The sequence below is a fragment of the Equus przewalskii genome, chromosome 16 (genome assembly GCF_037783145.1).
Source record: "Equus przewalskii isolate Varuska chromosome 16, EquPr2, whole genome shotgun sequence".
Taxonomy (NCBI): Eukaryota; Metazoa; Chordata; class Mammalia; order Perissodactyla; family Equidae; genus Equus; species Equus przewalskii.
In genome coordinates this window covers 68,361,205-68,373,761 of record NC_091846.1, presented here as the reverse complement: position 1 = coordinate 68,373,761, position 12,557 = coordinate 68,361,205, and the positions used below count along the sequence as shown (strand labels likewise).

The following is a 12,557-nucleotide window of genomic DNA, read 5'->3' as shown; positions in this document are numbered from 1 at the left end:
CTAACCAATCAGTTCAACTCCTAGCTTGTGAAAATCAGCCAATCAGAGATTGACTCACTTTAATAAACACGCCTCCGAGTGCCAAGCAATCAACAATGGCTCAGGCAGCAGCCACACTTCTACAGATGTTAACCACTTAGTCCTCTGAAAGCCTCCCATCCCTGAGCTCCGTGCTCCCCAAACCTTACAGAAGTCAACACTGCACGCTGCCCAGAGAGACCGAGCCTAGCTCAGCACAGCTCTCCCTTACCATGGCAAGCAATTCCACAGCCAGCTGTGTTTCCTTATTTCAGGTATTAGGTGTGGTCCTGTTACAATCAAACCAGAATCATATTCCTTAATTTGTTCGTATCCTCCATGGAGAACTCATTCCCCAAGCAAGGCCTTCAAACATCTCCATCTGTAGCCGCAGTGGATTAGGCCCCAAAGCATGCAGAGATGTCAGCAGCACAGGCTGATGGAGAAAGAGACAAAATAGGGACCCAGAGTGCCTGGCACTGGGGAACCGTCCAGATGTTGACAGTTACAGGTGATCTGTCTGTTTAGAGCAGATGTCTTGCTTATTGTTAAAGGAATAGGGGATAGAGGTGGGACCCTACCCAAAGAGTTTAGGGCAGGAGTTGGCACACTATGGTCTGTGGGCCAGTCTACCTCCCCTCCTACCCACCTACTCCCCCAGCCTTGTATCTAATATTTCTAAATGGTTGCATTTGGGAAGAGAATAGCCTTTTTTTGTTGTGATGGTAAATTATACACAATATAAAATTTACCATTTTAACTATTTTCATGTGTACAATTCACGTAAGTACATTAAGTATTAAGTACATTCACAATGCTGTGCAAGAATTACCACTATCCTTTTCCAGAACTTTTTCATCATCCCAACAGAAACTGCACCCATTAAACAACTCCGCATCCCTCTCTGGCTCTAGTCCCTAGTAACCACTGTTCTGCTTTCTGTCTCTATGAATTTGCCTATTTTAGGTACCTCATCTGAGTAGAATCACACAATATTCTTCTTTTTGTGTCTGACTTATTCTACTTAGCATAGTATTTTCAAGGTTTATCCATGTTGTAGCATGTGTCAGAATGTCCTTCCTCTTTAAGGCTGAATAATATTCGATTGTATGTATATACTATATTTCGTTTATCCATTTGTCTGTTGATGGGCACTTGGGTTGGTTTCACCTTTTGGCTGTTGTAAATAATGCTGCTATGAATATTGGTGTACAAGTATAAGTGGTTACATTTTAAATGGTCATATAAGCAACTACATAATATTCTTTCTTTTGCCTCTTGGCATTCAAAGCCCAGAACACTTACTATCTTGCCCTTCACAGAAAAAGTTTGCCAACCCCCAGTTTAAGGGATGGGTTCCAGATAGAGAGTGATCCTAGCAGAAGCCCGTTCACATTGGCTTGCCGAATGAGGAGGAGAGAAGAGCAGCGCTGTTATTTAGTAGGAATGAATGTTTGGGGCTTGTAAGTTTGCTAGGACTGCCAGGGTGAAGGACCACAGACTGGGTGGCAGAAAACAATGGAAATTTATTTCTTCGCAATTTTGGAGGCTAGAAGTCCAAGGTCAAGTTATCGGCAGGGTTGGTTTCTATTGAAGCCTCTTTCTGGCTTGTAGATGGCCACCTTCTCCCTGTGTCTTCCTGTGGTCTTCCCTCCGTGTGTGTCTGTGTCCTAATTTCCTCTTCTTATAAGTACACAAATCTTGTATTGATTAGGGCTCACCTTAAAGGCCTAAGATTATTTATGATTAAATAACCTTAACTACCTCTTTAAAAGCCCTATCTCCAGATACAGTCACATGCTGACCTACTGGAGGTGAGAGCTTCAACATATGAATTTCGAGGGAATACAATTCAGCCCACACAGGGCCCTACCCCTCACAGGAGACACCAGGCCTTCAAGAGAGCAACAAATTCTTGACTCGACCAGGTCGCGTTGGTGTCAGCAGTGAGGAAAGATACACTCATGTACTCCTGCCCTCATAAATACTGGCTCAGCAACTGGGCAGGCCCGAGTCTGCTAGTGGAGAAACCTCACTGCCGTAGGGTCTGCCAAGGACAAGTGGCAAAGACTTCCTTTTTGACAGATTGTATTTTTGTTCATTAAGCAATTAATTGCAGAATTCCTTAGATTTTTTTCTTATGACAATAAAGAGTGGAAAAAAAAGAAGAGAAAGAAATCCAGTATAATTTTAGCAGCAATTAACCTGAATTCACATAGGAGTGCTGCCCTGCTGCGAGCTGGTGGCAGCAAGCACAGTCAGCCCAGATTTTCTGCTGGGAATTCTGCTCCCACCCCTCTCCACCCTGCGAACATCATTACCACCCTCACCCCTGTCCATGGGTATCTCTTCTCTATTTCAAAAAAGTCGTCACTAGAGGACACTGACGGAACATGACCAGATACACTTTGGGGCCAAGAAATGACCATGCCCCTCAGTGGGAGCAGTTGGGGCCAAACTCATGTCACATTTTTCTTTCTTCTCTCTGGCTCAGAGGCAGAGTAACTGTACAGTTTCTGTCCTATTACCTGAAAAAAAGAAAAGAAAAAAAAAAACAGCCCACAAGTCCCCATGCTTCAAACCACGACTGATGAAGCAAGAATAGAAACTTTGAAATGTTTAGAACAAAAATTTCACATAGATTGACCTTGTTTCACTTTAGGACACTGGAACAGATTCTAGTCAGATGAATTTGAAGAAGCAGAGATAAAAGATTCAATTGCAAGAACTATAATAAGACAATTCTTTTAAGTACCATAAAACCAGCAAAATGTTTCTAGTGCCTGGAAACTGGTTTGGAGAATGTAAGGTTTGTATAAGGTAGTGGTTCTTGACGTAATTGAAGAAGCTACTTACTTCCAAACTGGGTTAAGTACAATGGGTTAGATATTAAAAATAAGAGATGCGGGCAACCCACGCATGCTTTCCAACACCTGGTGCTGTTAGGAGAAGGCTCGTTGCATTTGTACATACAATGTGCCCCTTGCCTGCATATCCTCTCTCTCGTCTTCCTTTCCTGTTACTGTTGTTTTCAGCAACACTTCTCATTGTCTCTTTTTGAATGCATTTTCTTGGACTCTCCTTTTCTCGCCGCAGTTTTTCCTAGTTCTGATCTCATTTGTTTCTCTCAACTTCCAGGTTCCATATTCTCTCCTATTTGGATCTCATGTCCCCTGTGGAAGGAAGTACCAGTGCCTCCAAAGTTTCATCCTAGAATTAGAGTCTGGTGCATTGGAGTGGCTGATCTTGGGGCTTTAATTCCATCCCTTGAGTGTCGCCTACCCCATGGTGGGGTGGCTCTCACATTGTCAGATGACTTTATATAGTGTCTGGCACATAGTAGGTGCTCAGTAACAGTACATACCACTATTGCTGAGACAGGCTAGATTTAGCAAGACTACTGGATGCCAGCAGAGGTGAACAGGTAACTAAACACAGGGACTAGGAGGCATGTAAATGCAGTGTGTCTTTGAAATAAACCCAATGCCATAATAGCTTTCCTTTTGTCTTCAAGGCTCATGATCCACTCCCTTTGCACATGAGAGCCCAAAGAACGAGTACTCCTGGTCTTCCTAGGTGGTCCCAGCTGATTTCCTACCACCAGGTTCCTCCTGGACATCTTGACTTTTCTGTAATAAATCCAAAAGAAAAGACCTTTTTCTATACTTAGGACTTCCCTCCTGATTCCAATTTCTGGTCTGAAAGATTTACCTTTCAGATATGACCCTGCCTTCCATTCTCAGGTGTAGTTCTTGAGTATAGAGATGGTTGGCACCAGCTCTAGCATTGGTACAATTGTATAATATGTTGACCACATCATGACATACATGGTGTACCCATATACCTACACCTATACAATAAAAGAAGGGTGGCTCCCTCATAACCAGGTCTCACACCTCACCATTTAAATTATAATATTAATACCTGTCTTCCAGCTTGATTTGAATTGGGTTGAGAAGATGTCCACTAACTTGTCCTAAGGACTTCAAATCCATGGAATCACACAATGTTAGAGGGAGGAGAGACCTAGAGATTCCAAATTGGGACTTCAACTATGGAATTGAATTAAAGTGCCAAAGATCCCCCAAAGGGAACCCTATGAATTTGCTAACTTCTTATACGTCAGTGTGATTTTGTTAACTGAAATTAGATAGTGAAAGGTTGAGTCTGGGAAGAGAATCTGAAAAGAAAGGAAGGGAGAGAGGGCCACAAGGACAAGGAATAATCAAAAGATGGCTCCTGGAAGCCAAGTATCTGCTTCTTAATTCTGCCTTCACCCTTGTCCTAAGATACCAGGGGTGGTTTTGATGTCTTCCCATCACCTTCATCTGACCTTAATTAAGATCATGAAAATCTGTGTGCTTTATTCTCTTGCATGAAGACTGCTGCCCACCCAGCCCTGGTAATACCATTGTTCTATGAATAATATCAACATTCAATTCCTGTACTGTTATCTAAGGCCAACTCCTTCACTTTCCAACTGTATCTTATCTTCTCTCAACTATTCAAGAATAGATGGAACTCTTAGTTTCTCCTGAAACAACCATTTTCTGCTTCCTATTAGATCCTTTAAAAATATCCTGTGTGAAAATATATATCCTTTTATTCCCTTCCTGCTTTCACACTATTTTTCTATTCCCCTTTATGAAGAATCTGAGTGGTCAGTACTTACTGTGTCCATTTCCTCAACTCCCAATCTCTCTTCAGCCCACTCCAGGCAGGCTTTGACACATGATTGGTTGAAATCATGCTCATTAGGTCAGCAATGACTTCGACCTGGCCAGTCCTTCATCCTTAGCATAACTGACCTCTCAGCAGTTTTGGACAGTCAATCGTCCCACCTTCTTTTAAAAAAATTATTATCTCTAATAACAAACTAACAGAAAGAGAACTCAAGAACACAATCCCTCTTACTATTGCAACAAAAAGAGTAAAATGTCTAGGAAAAAATTTAACCAAGGAGGTAAAAAGCCTATACAATGAAAACTATAAGGCATTACTGAAAGAAATCAATGATGGCATAAAGAAATGGAAAGATATTCCATGCACATGGACTGGAAGAATAGACATAGTTAAATTGTCCATACTACCTAAAACAATCTACAGATTCAGTGCAATCCCAATCAGAATCCCAATGACATTCTTCACAGAAATAGAACAAAGAATCCTAAAATTCATATGGGGCAACAAAAGACCTCGAATAGCTAAAGCAATCCTGAGAAAAAAAGAACAAAACCGGAGGTGTCACAAACCCTGACTTCAAAATATACTACAAAGCTATAGTAATCAAAACATCATGATACTGGTACAAAAACAGGCACACAGATCAGTGGAACAGAATTGAAAGCCCAGAAATAAAACCACACTTCTACAGACAGCTAATCTTCGACAAAGGAGCTAAGGACATACAATGGAGAACGGAAAGTCTCTTCAGTAAATGGTCCTGGGAAAACTGGACAGCCACATGCAAAAGAATGAAAGTAGACCATTATCTTTCACCATACACAAAAATTAACTCAAAATGGATAAAAGACTTGAAAGTAAAACCTGAAACTATAAAATTTCTGGAAGAAAATATAGGCAGTACACTCTTTGACATCAGTCTTAAAAGGATCTTTTCGAATACCATGTCTACTCGGACAAGGAAAACAAAAGAAAAAATGAACAAGTGGGACTTCATCAAACTAAAGAGCTTTTGCAACGCAAAGGAAACCAGCGTCACAATGAAAAGACAATCCACCAACTGGGAGAAAATATTTGCAAATCATATATCCGACAAGGGGTTAACCTCCAGAATCTATAAAGAATTCACAAAACTCAACAACAAAAAAACAAATAACCCGATCAAAAAATGGGCAGAGGATATGAACAGACATTTTTCCAAAGAAGATATACAGATGGCCAATAGGCACATGAAAAGATGTTTAACATCACTAATCATCAGGGAAATGCAAATCAAAACTACACTTAGATATCATCTCATACCCGTTAGAATGGCTATAATCACCAAGACAAAAAATAACAAATGTTGGAGAGGTTGTGGAGAAAAGCGAACGCTTATACACTGCTGGTGGGAATGTAAACTGGTGCAGCCATTATGGAAAACAGTATGGAGATGTCTCAAAAAATTAAAAATAGAAAGACCATGTGACCCAGCCATCTCACCACTGGGTGTTTATCCAAAGAACTTGAAAACAACAATTCAAAGAGGCTTATGCACCTCTATGCTCATTGCAGCATTATTCACAAGAGCCAAGATGTGGAAGCAACCCAAGTGCTCATCAACTGATGATTGGATAAAAAAGATGTGGTATATGTATATACAATGGAATACTACTCAGCCATAAAAAAAGACAAATTCATCCCATTTGCAACAACCTGGATGGACCTTGAGGGTATTATGTTAAGCGAAATAAGCCAGACAGAGAGAGACAAACACCATATGATTTCACTCGTATGTGGAAGAGAAACTAACACACGGACAAAGAGAATAGTTCAGTGGTTACCAGAGTGGGTGGCACAAGGGGTGAAGGGGCACATTTATATGGTGACTGACAAATAAATAACATACAACTGAAATTTCACAATGTTATAAACTATAATGACTTCATTAAAAAATTATTAGGAGTTTTTTCACACATTCAAAAGATATGAAGATTAACATAATAAACACCAGTGTATCCATCAGTCAACTTAAAAAGTAGAACATTTCCACTAGAAACTCATGTGTGTCTTTCTCCAATTGCTTGTCCCTTCCTACTTCCTGGACGTAAGCACTCTCCTGAATTTTGTGCTTATTATTCCCTTGCAATCCTGCATCATTTCACTATATATGTGTATATCTCTAACAATGTATTATTTAGTTTTGTTTTATGAACTTTATATAAATGGTAACACTGCACATATCTTTGTAACTTGCTTTTTTCCTCAAAATTATTTTTATGAGATTTATCCATGATGCCACTTGTAGCCATAGCTTGGTTGCACTGCCGCACGGTATTCCATTACATGCCAATATTAGTTATCTATTGCTGTGTCACAAATTCCTCCAAAATTTAGCAGCTTGAAACAACAATAAGCAGTTTCTACAGGTCAAGAATTTAGGGTTGAGTTGTTCTAGCTCAAGGTCTCTCATAAGGTTGCAGTTGGGATATTGGCCAACTATGCAGTCATCTGAAGCCTTGACAGGGGCTGGAGAACTGTTTCCAAGATGGCTCCCTCGCAAGACTGAGAGCTGGTGCTGGTTGTTGGAAGGAACCTCCATTCCTTGCCATGAGGATATCCCCACAGGGCTGTTTGAATATCCTTACAACATGGCAGCTGCCTTCTTCCATAGAGTGATCTACATGAACAAAGCAGAAGTCACAATGACTTTTATGACCTAGCCTTGGAAGTCATGCGCCACCATTTCTAAAATATCCAGCTCAGTTCTCTTTAATGTGGGAGGGGACTACACAAAGCACGTGACTATCAGGAATTGACATCGGTGGCCATCTTGGAGGCTGGCTGCCACAATGACTATATCACAATTTATTTATCTTTTCTCTTGTTAATGACATTAGTGTTATTTCAATTTTTTTTCTTTTATCAGCTATCATAAACAGTGCTGCTGTGATCATTCTTGTTCAGGCTTCCTGGTGCACATGAGAAAAAGTTTCTCTAGAGGAAAACTGCTTGGCCATAAGGTATGTGCATCTTCAGATTTATTAGATAAAACCAAAATTGATCCCAAATTACCCCAAACTAATTTACCAATTTATACTCTCACCAGCAGTGACTAATATTTCCCATTCTCTATATCCTTGTCAATACTTGGTATTGTCAGGTTTTCAAATTTATGCCAATCTAGTGGCTGTGAAACAGTATCTTTTAAAGATAAAATTTGCATTTTTCCAAATTGCTAATGAGGTTGAACATCGTTTCATATGTCTATTGCCCATGCAGGCTTCTTCTAATGAGAAATGCCTATTTATGTCATCTGCCCACTTTTCTACTGGGTTGTGTGCTTTTATCTTACCAATTTGTAGGAGATCTTTATATATTCTCACTCAAAAGCTTCTGGTGATTGTATGTGCTGCAAATATCTTGTTCAAGGCTCCTTCTTAAAGCGCTTTCTTCACTTGGCTTTAGGGACCTCAATGTTGCAGATTTTGCTCCCATCTGACTCATTGCTTCTTCGTGGACTCCATTGCTGGCTCTTCTTTGCGTCCTCTACATGATGGAGTGACCTGGGAGTGCCCCTCTTCTCTGGTCTATCTAGATTCTCTCAATGTTCTTTGTCTAGATAATCTCATCCAAGTCCAAGGCTGTAAATAACATCTGTGTGCTGAACACTCCATGTTCATATCTTTACCCTCTTCCTTCATGTCTCCACATGGCTCACTCCTTCCCATCTCTCAGGCCTCCTATCAAATGTCACCTCCTCTGAGTGGCCTTCCCTGACCATACTAAGTACGATAGCAGCACCTGTAATTCTCTATACACTTAACTTGCTTTATTTTATATCAAAGCATCATCAGTCACCTCCTGACTGTCTATTAAAAATCTATTATATATTATCTGTCCAGCACTAGAATATATGTGTCATGGACTTTGAATTGTTTGTTGATGCATCTCAATGACTAAGAACAGTGCCTGGCTTATTATAGATGCACAATTAACATTTGTAGTAAAAGAAGCAATGACAACCTTCATTTAATACAATGCTTCATGACTTATCAAGATCTTTTATATGCAATCACACTCCTCCCAGCATCAATTAATGTTCAGAAGCATGATTTTGCCTACATTTGTGAATATCAGAGCAATAACCTCTCCTTTGGAGGTCTCTTAAAATTTTTTACTCAGAACCCTTAATTTCATTCCCAGTTCTATGTATTATTAGGTGGGTGACTGTCACTTGAGGAGATTGAACTATAACATCTCTCTTAGATGACTTCAGGCCATGCCATCTGTGGTTCAATGTTTCACGTAAAAGGGCTGTAGTTCTGAGAAAGTGACAAGCAATTCAAATTAATGCATGTGCAAAAGTGTTTGAACGCTAAATCTCAGCAACTCCAGGGCTGTTTAAGCTAGTGGTTCTCAATTATCTTTTTTCAGCCAAAATATATGACCATAGGCTAGTCTGATTTTCGCTGGAAGCAAAAATACTACAAAACATTCTTATTCACCACAACCGTCAGCAGCTAGCTCCCAGAATCACAGCTCACATTTACAACGGGTTATCTAGCAGATGTGGTCTTTCTTCAGGACCCCTCCAGAGACAGGCAGAAGATAATATCCAGACCTCTATCCACCTTATATTATTGCTAAGCCAGCAAATCTATGCAGCTAAGTCCATAAAAATACACATTTGGCAAGTTTGAGCAGAAATTGAGAGAAATTCATTCATTTACTACATCTACTGAGGGTTTTTGAGCCTCATACAGAAGAATTTGGTCACTTGTGTCAAATTACTGGTTTGCACTCTGACTCATTCCACAGCATAAATAGAGTGAATTTGTGCATCTCTCTCCCTGAGGACACAAAAAGGGAACTTGAGGCTGATCTTAAAATAGATTTCTCCTTCTCTGGGAACTCAATAGACTGGTTGTGTTATTGAAAGTTCTGGCAACGTGGGCCAGGCTCTACTGGGTGCTGACAGTTCACAATCTCAAAGCACATGTTCAGGAACATGTGGGGAAGATTCTGGGCACTTTGCAGGGGGTAGTCAAGCTCTAAAGGCTGTTGACAGAGCTGTTGAAGACAGAGGTGACAAACTGTAAAGCAGGGAGCCCTGCCATGTCAAAGCCTGTTATCAGCCTCACAGCTAACTGTCTTCACAGAAATCTACTGAGAACATAGTTGGACTGACTGAAACAGAAACTGAATCAGGAGGAGGGGCTTGCCTGGGGGACTAACAGAGCACACTAATGTTAGATAAATCCAGGAGCAGTGGTTGTGTCCAGGGCTCTACAGATTTGGAGTTCAGACACTGGTAGGTGTCACCTATGGAGTCTTAGCAATTTCATCAGCATCTAAGAGGTATGGTGTGTAATAGCCAGGAGAGGCTCAGTGCCATAACGTACAATAGCCAAATCTAATGGCTTAGCCAAAAAAGAGTCACAATCCAGTATGGGTTGGTGGGGGACATGGGGCTCTGCTCCACATAGTCATTCAGGGACTCAGGCTTCATTCATCTGGTGGCCCTTCCATCATCTAGAACCCTGGAGTCGTCAGAGGATTCTCTGTATCCAGCCAATAGACAAGGGAAGAGGGACACGTGGAGAATCCAAGGAGGGATTAGGGACCACATTCCACATTCCATTGGCCAAGGGTAGTCAATGACCATTCCTAGACAACAGGGACTTGGGAGGTGCATCTGGCTGTGTGACCAGGAAGGAGAGGATAGCTCGATATTGGTGAGCACTAGCAGCTCTGTACTAAAGTTTCATAAAAGACTGAAACTCAGTTTTGAAAACAAATTCATTAAATTTGAGAAAAGCCAAAACAGGACTGACCTTCAAAGCAGGTTCTATAAGAAGTCATAAATTTAATTCAAGTAGTGTTCTCTATTTTCAAAAATGTTCTTTGGTCTACCACTCTTGGAATTTTCTTCAGAGGCAGCACAGAAGCTCATTTCTTCATAGTCACCCTAGTTTAAGCCAATCCTCAAAGGATTGAGTTTCTCATCATTTGAATGATATCCATCATTGATAGTCTTCTATTTGATTCTAAAGAAAACACCCTGAGTTGCTCAGATTTTGCACAGTCAGAAAGTATAAATAAAATAAGTCTCTGAAAGGTGTGAGCAAACAAAGATAAATTCATCTTCCCAGGGGTATTGTCATCCTTTAAAAGGGAATTTGTGAGTGATGTCAGCAAAATGGCTGAATAAGAGTTTTCCACTGTCTTCCCCCAAAGGAACACCAATTTTGACAGTGGCCCGGAATGAGAGTGCCTTTTTGGAAGCCTTGGCGTCCAGCAGAGAAATGCCAGCACATCTCTGGAGAACAAAACAAAACAAAACAAAATCAGGATTGGACGCACTGAAGAGCTTAAGAAGAGCAATTTAATTTTACCCACATCACCCCTCCCCAAGGTAGCACAGCTCAGTGCAAAGAAAGACCTTCTCTGCCGGCGATTTCACCCACCATGGAAAGTGAGAGCATGTGAGCGAGCTCCTGGCTTCCCCAGCTGTGCCGGAGGCTGCCAAAGAGACCCACTCCTTCCTGGCCCCGCCAGAATACTGAGGGGTGCCGCATGATGGGGGAGGAGAGGGACTCTGCAAGAACAGCAGCCCGGGCTCTCTGAGGGCGTCAAAGAAACGCAGATCCTGCTGACTGCTTCTCCAGCTCCATCAGGAAGCCCGCCCACAAGTCACTGGGGACGTCTTGCCTGCAGATCCATACAGATACGGTAGAAAGGGCAACATCTTTTACCCAAATGGAAAAAACACTGGACTTCAGTCTGAAAACAAAGGGTTGATTCTGACCTAAGGCAAGCCAGCGACGACACCTGTGAAATGAGAACTAACTATTTTCCTATAGGAAAGGAATTTGCCTCTTTATTTCAACACAGCAGAGCAGAATGCTTCTAGATCAATCTTCCTAAAACTTCCTCTAGTCATGTTCTTTCATGTACAAACACCTACAAGGGTTCCCCTCTCTCGGAATCCGAGATCTCCGTGCTCAGGGCCAAACCGGCCTTTCCCAGCTGACCTCCAAGACCTCCCCTGCCGCCTCTTGGGTTCCAAACTAACCTGATAATCTGCTTCCCGTGCTCACTTGTTACTTTGCATCTGTGCTCTCCCCACTCCGTCCACCTAGAGTGTTCCTTCTCTCATATGTGTCAGTTGAATCCCATCCATCCTTCAAGGTCCAGGATAAGTGCCTCTTTCTCTGTGAGATTTCCTCTGATCTATCTGAATCTCCCCAATACTTGGGGACCTCCTCTTACATCAAGTACTTTATTGTTTATATAGTTTTCTCCCCATCTCTAGAAGAATTGATGTTTTTCTCAATAGTGTATATATCTCCTTCAACTTTCTGTTTCCCCATACAGCCTAGCAAGATGGCTTTTACCTAGTAAAAATACACTATTTATTACATGTCTCATGGACTTAATATGAAGTGAATTAAAGACATCACCGTTGTCAATAAAAACCACCTTTGAATGAGCACCTACTATGTGCTAGACCCTGTCTTAAGAACTTTTCATGCATTATACCACTTAATTGTGTCGTACATATTTCTATATAAATGATACCCTTATCTTCAGTTTGCTTGGCTATTTTATAATTACTTTATATTTGGCTATTTTATGTATAACTCAATAATTCACTAATTTGAAATATAGAACTTCCAAAATTACGTAAAGTATCAGAGGAAATAAAATATAAACTTTCATATTTAGGCAGACTCATGTTTAGGAATTTCATATTTTTTAATTAAAAAAACTTTGATTTAAAGTACATTGGGAGTTGAAATATCAGTGTATATTAGTTAAAATGATAACATGTAAGGGAGGGTGACAAAATCAAGGGGTGGATTACTCATATA

The 12,557-nt window shown here is 40.8% G+C and overlaps 1 long non-coding RNA gene across 1 annotated transcript in view; it reads left to right on the top strand.

The window, feature by feature from the left end:
* LOC103548563 (uncharacterized) overlaps positions 1-12,467 on the top strand; it is a 30,783-nt gene extending 18,316 nt beyond the window's left edge. The window contains exons 6-7 of the long non-coding RNA XR_011528225.1: positions 7,610-7,703; positions 10,921-12,467. This is a non-coding gene — a long non-coding RNA (uncharacterized lncRNA). The remainder of the gene's footprint in view (positions 1-7,609; positions 7,704-10,920) is intronic.
* The last annotated feature ends 90 nt before the right edge of the window (positions 12,468-12,557 follow it).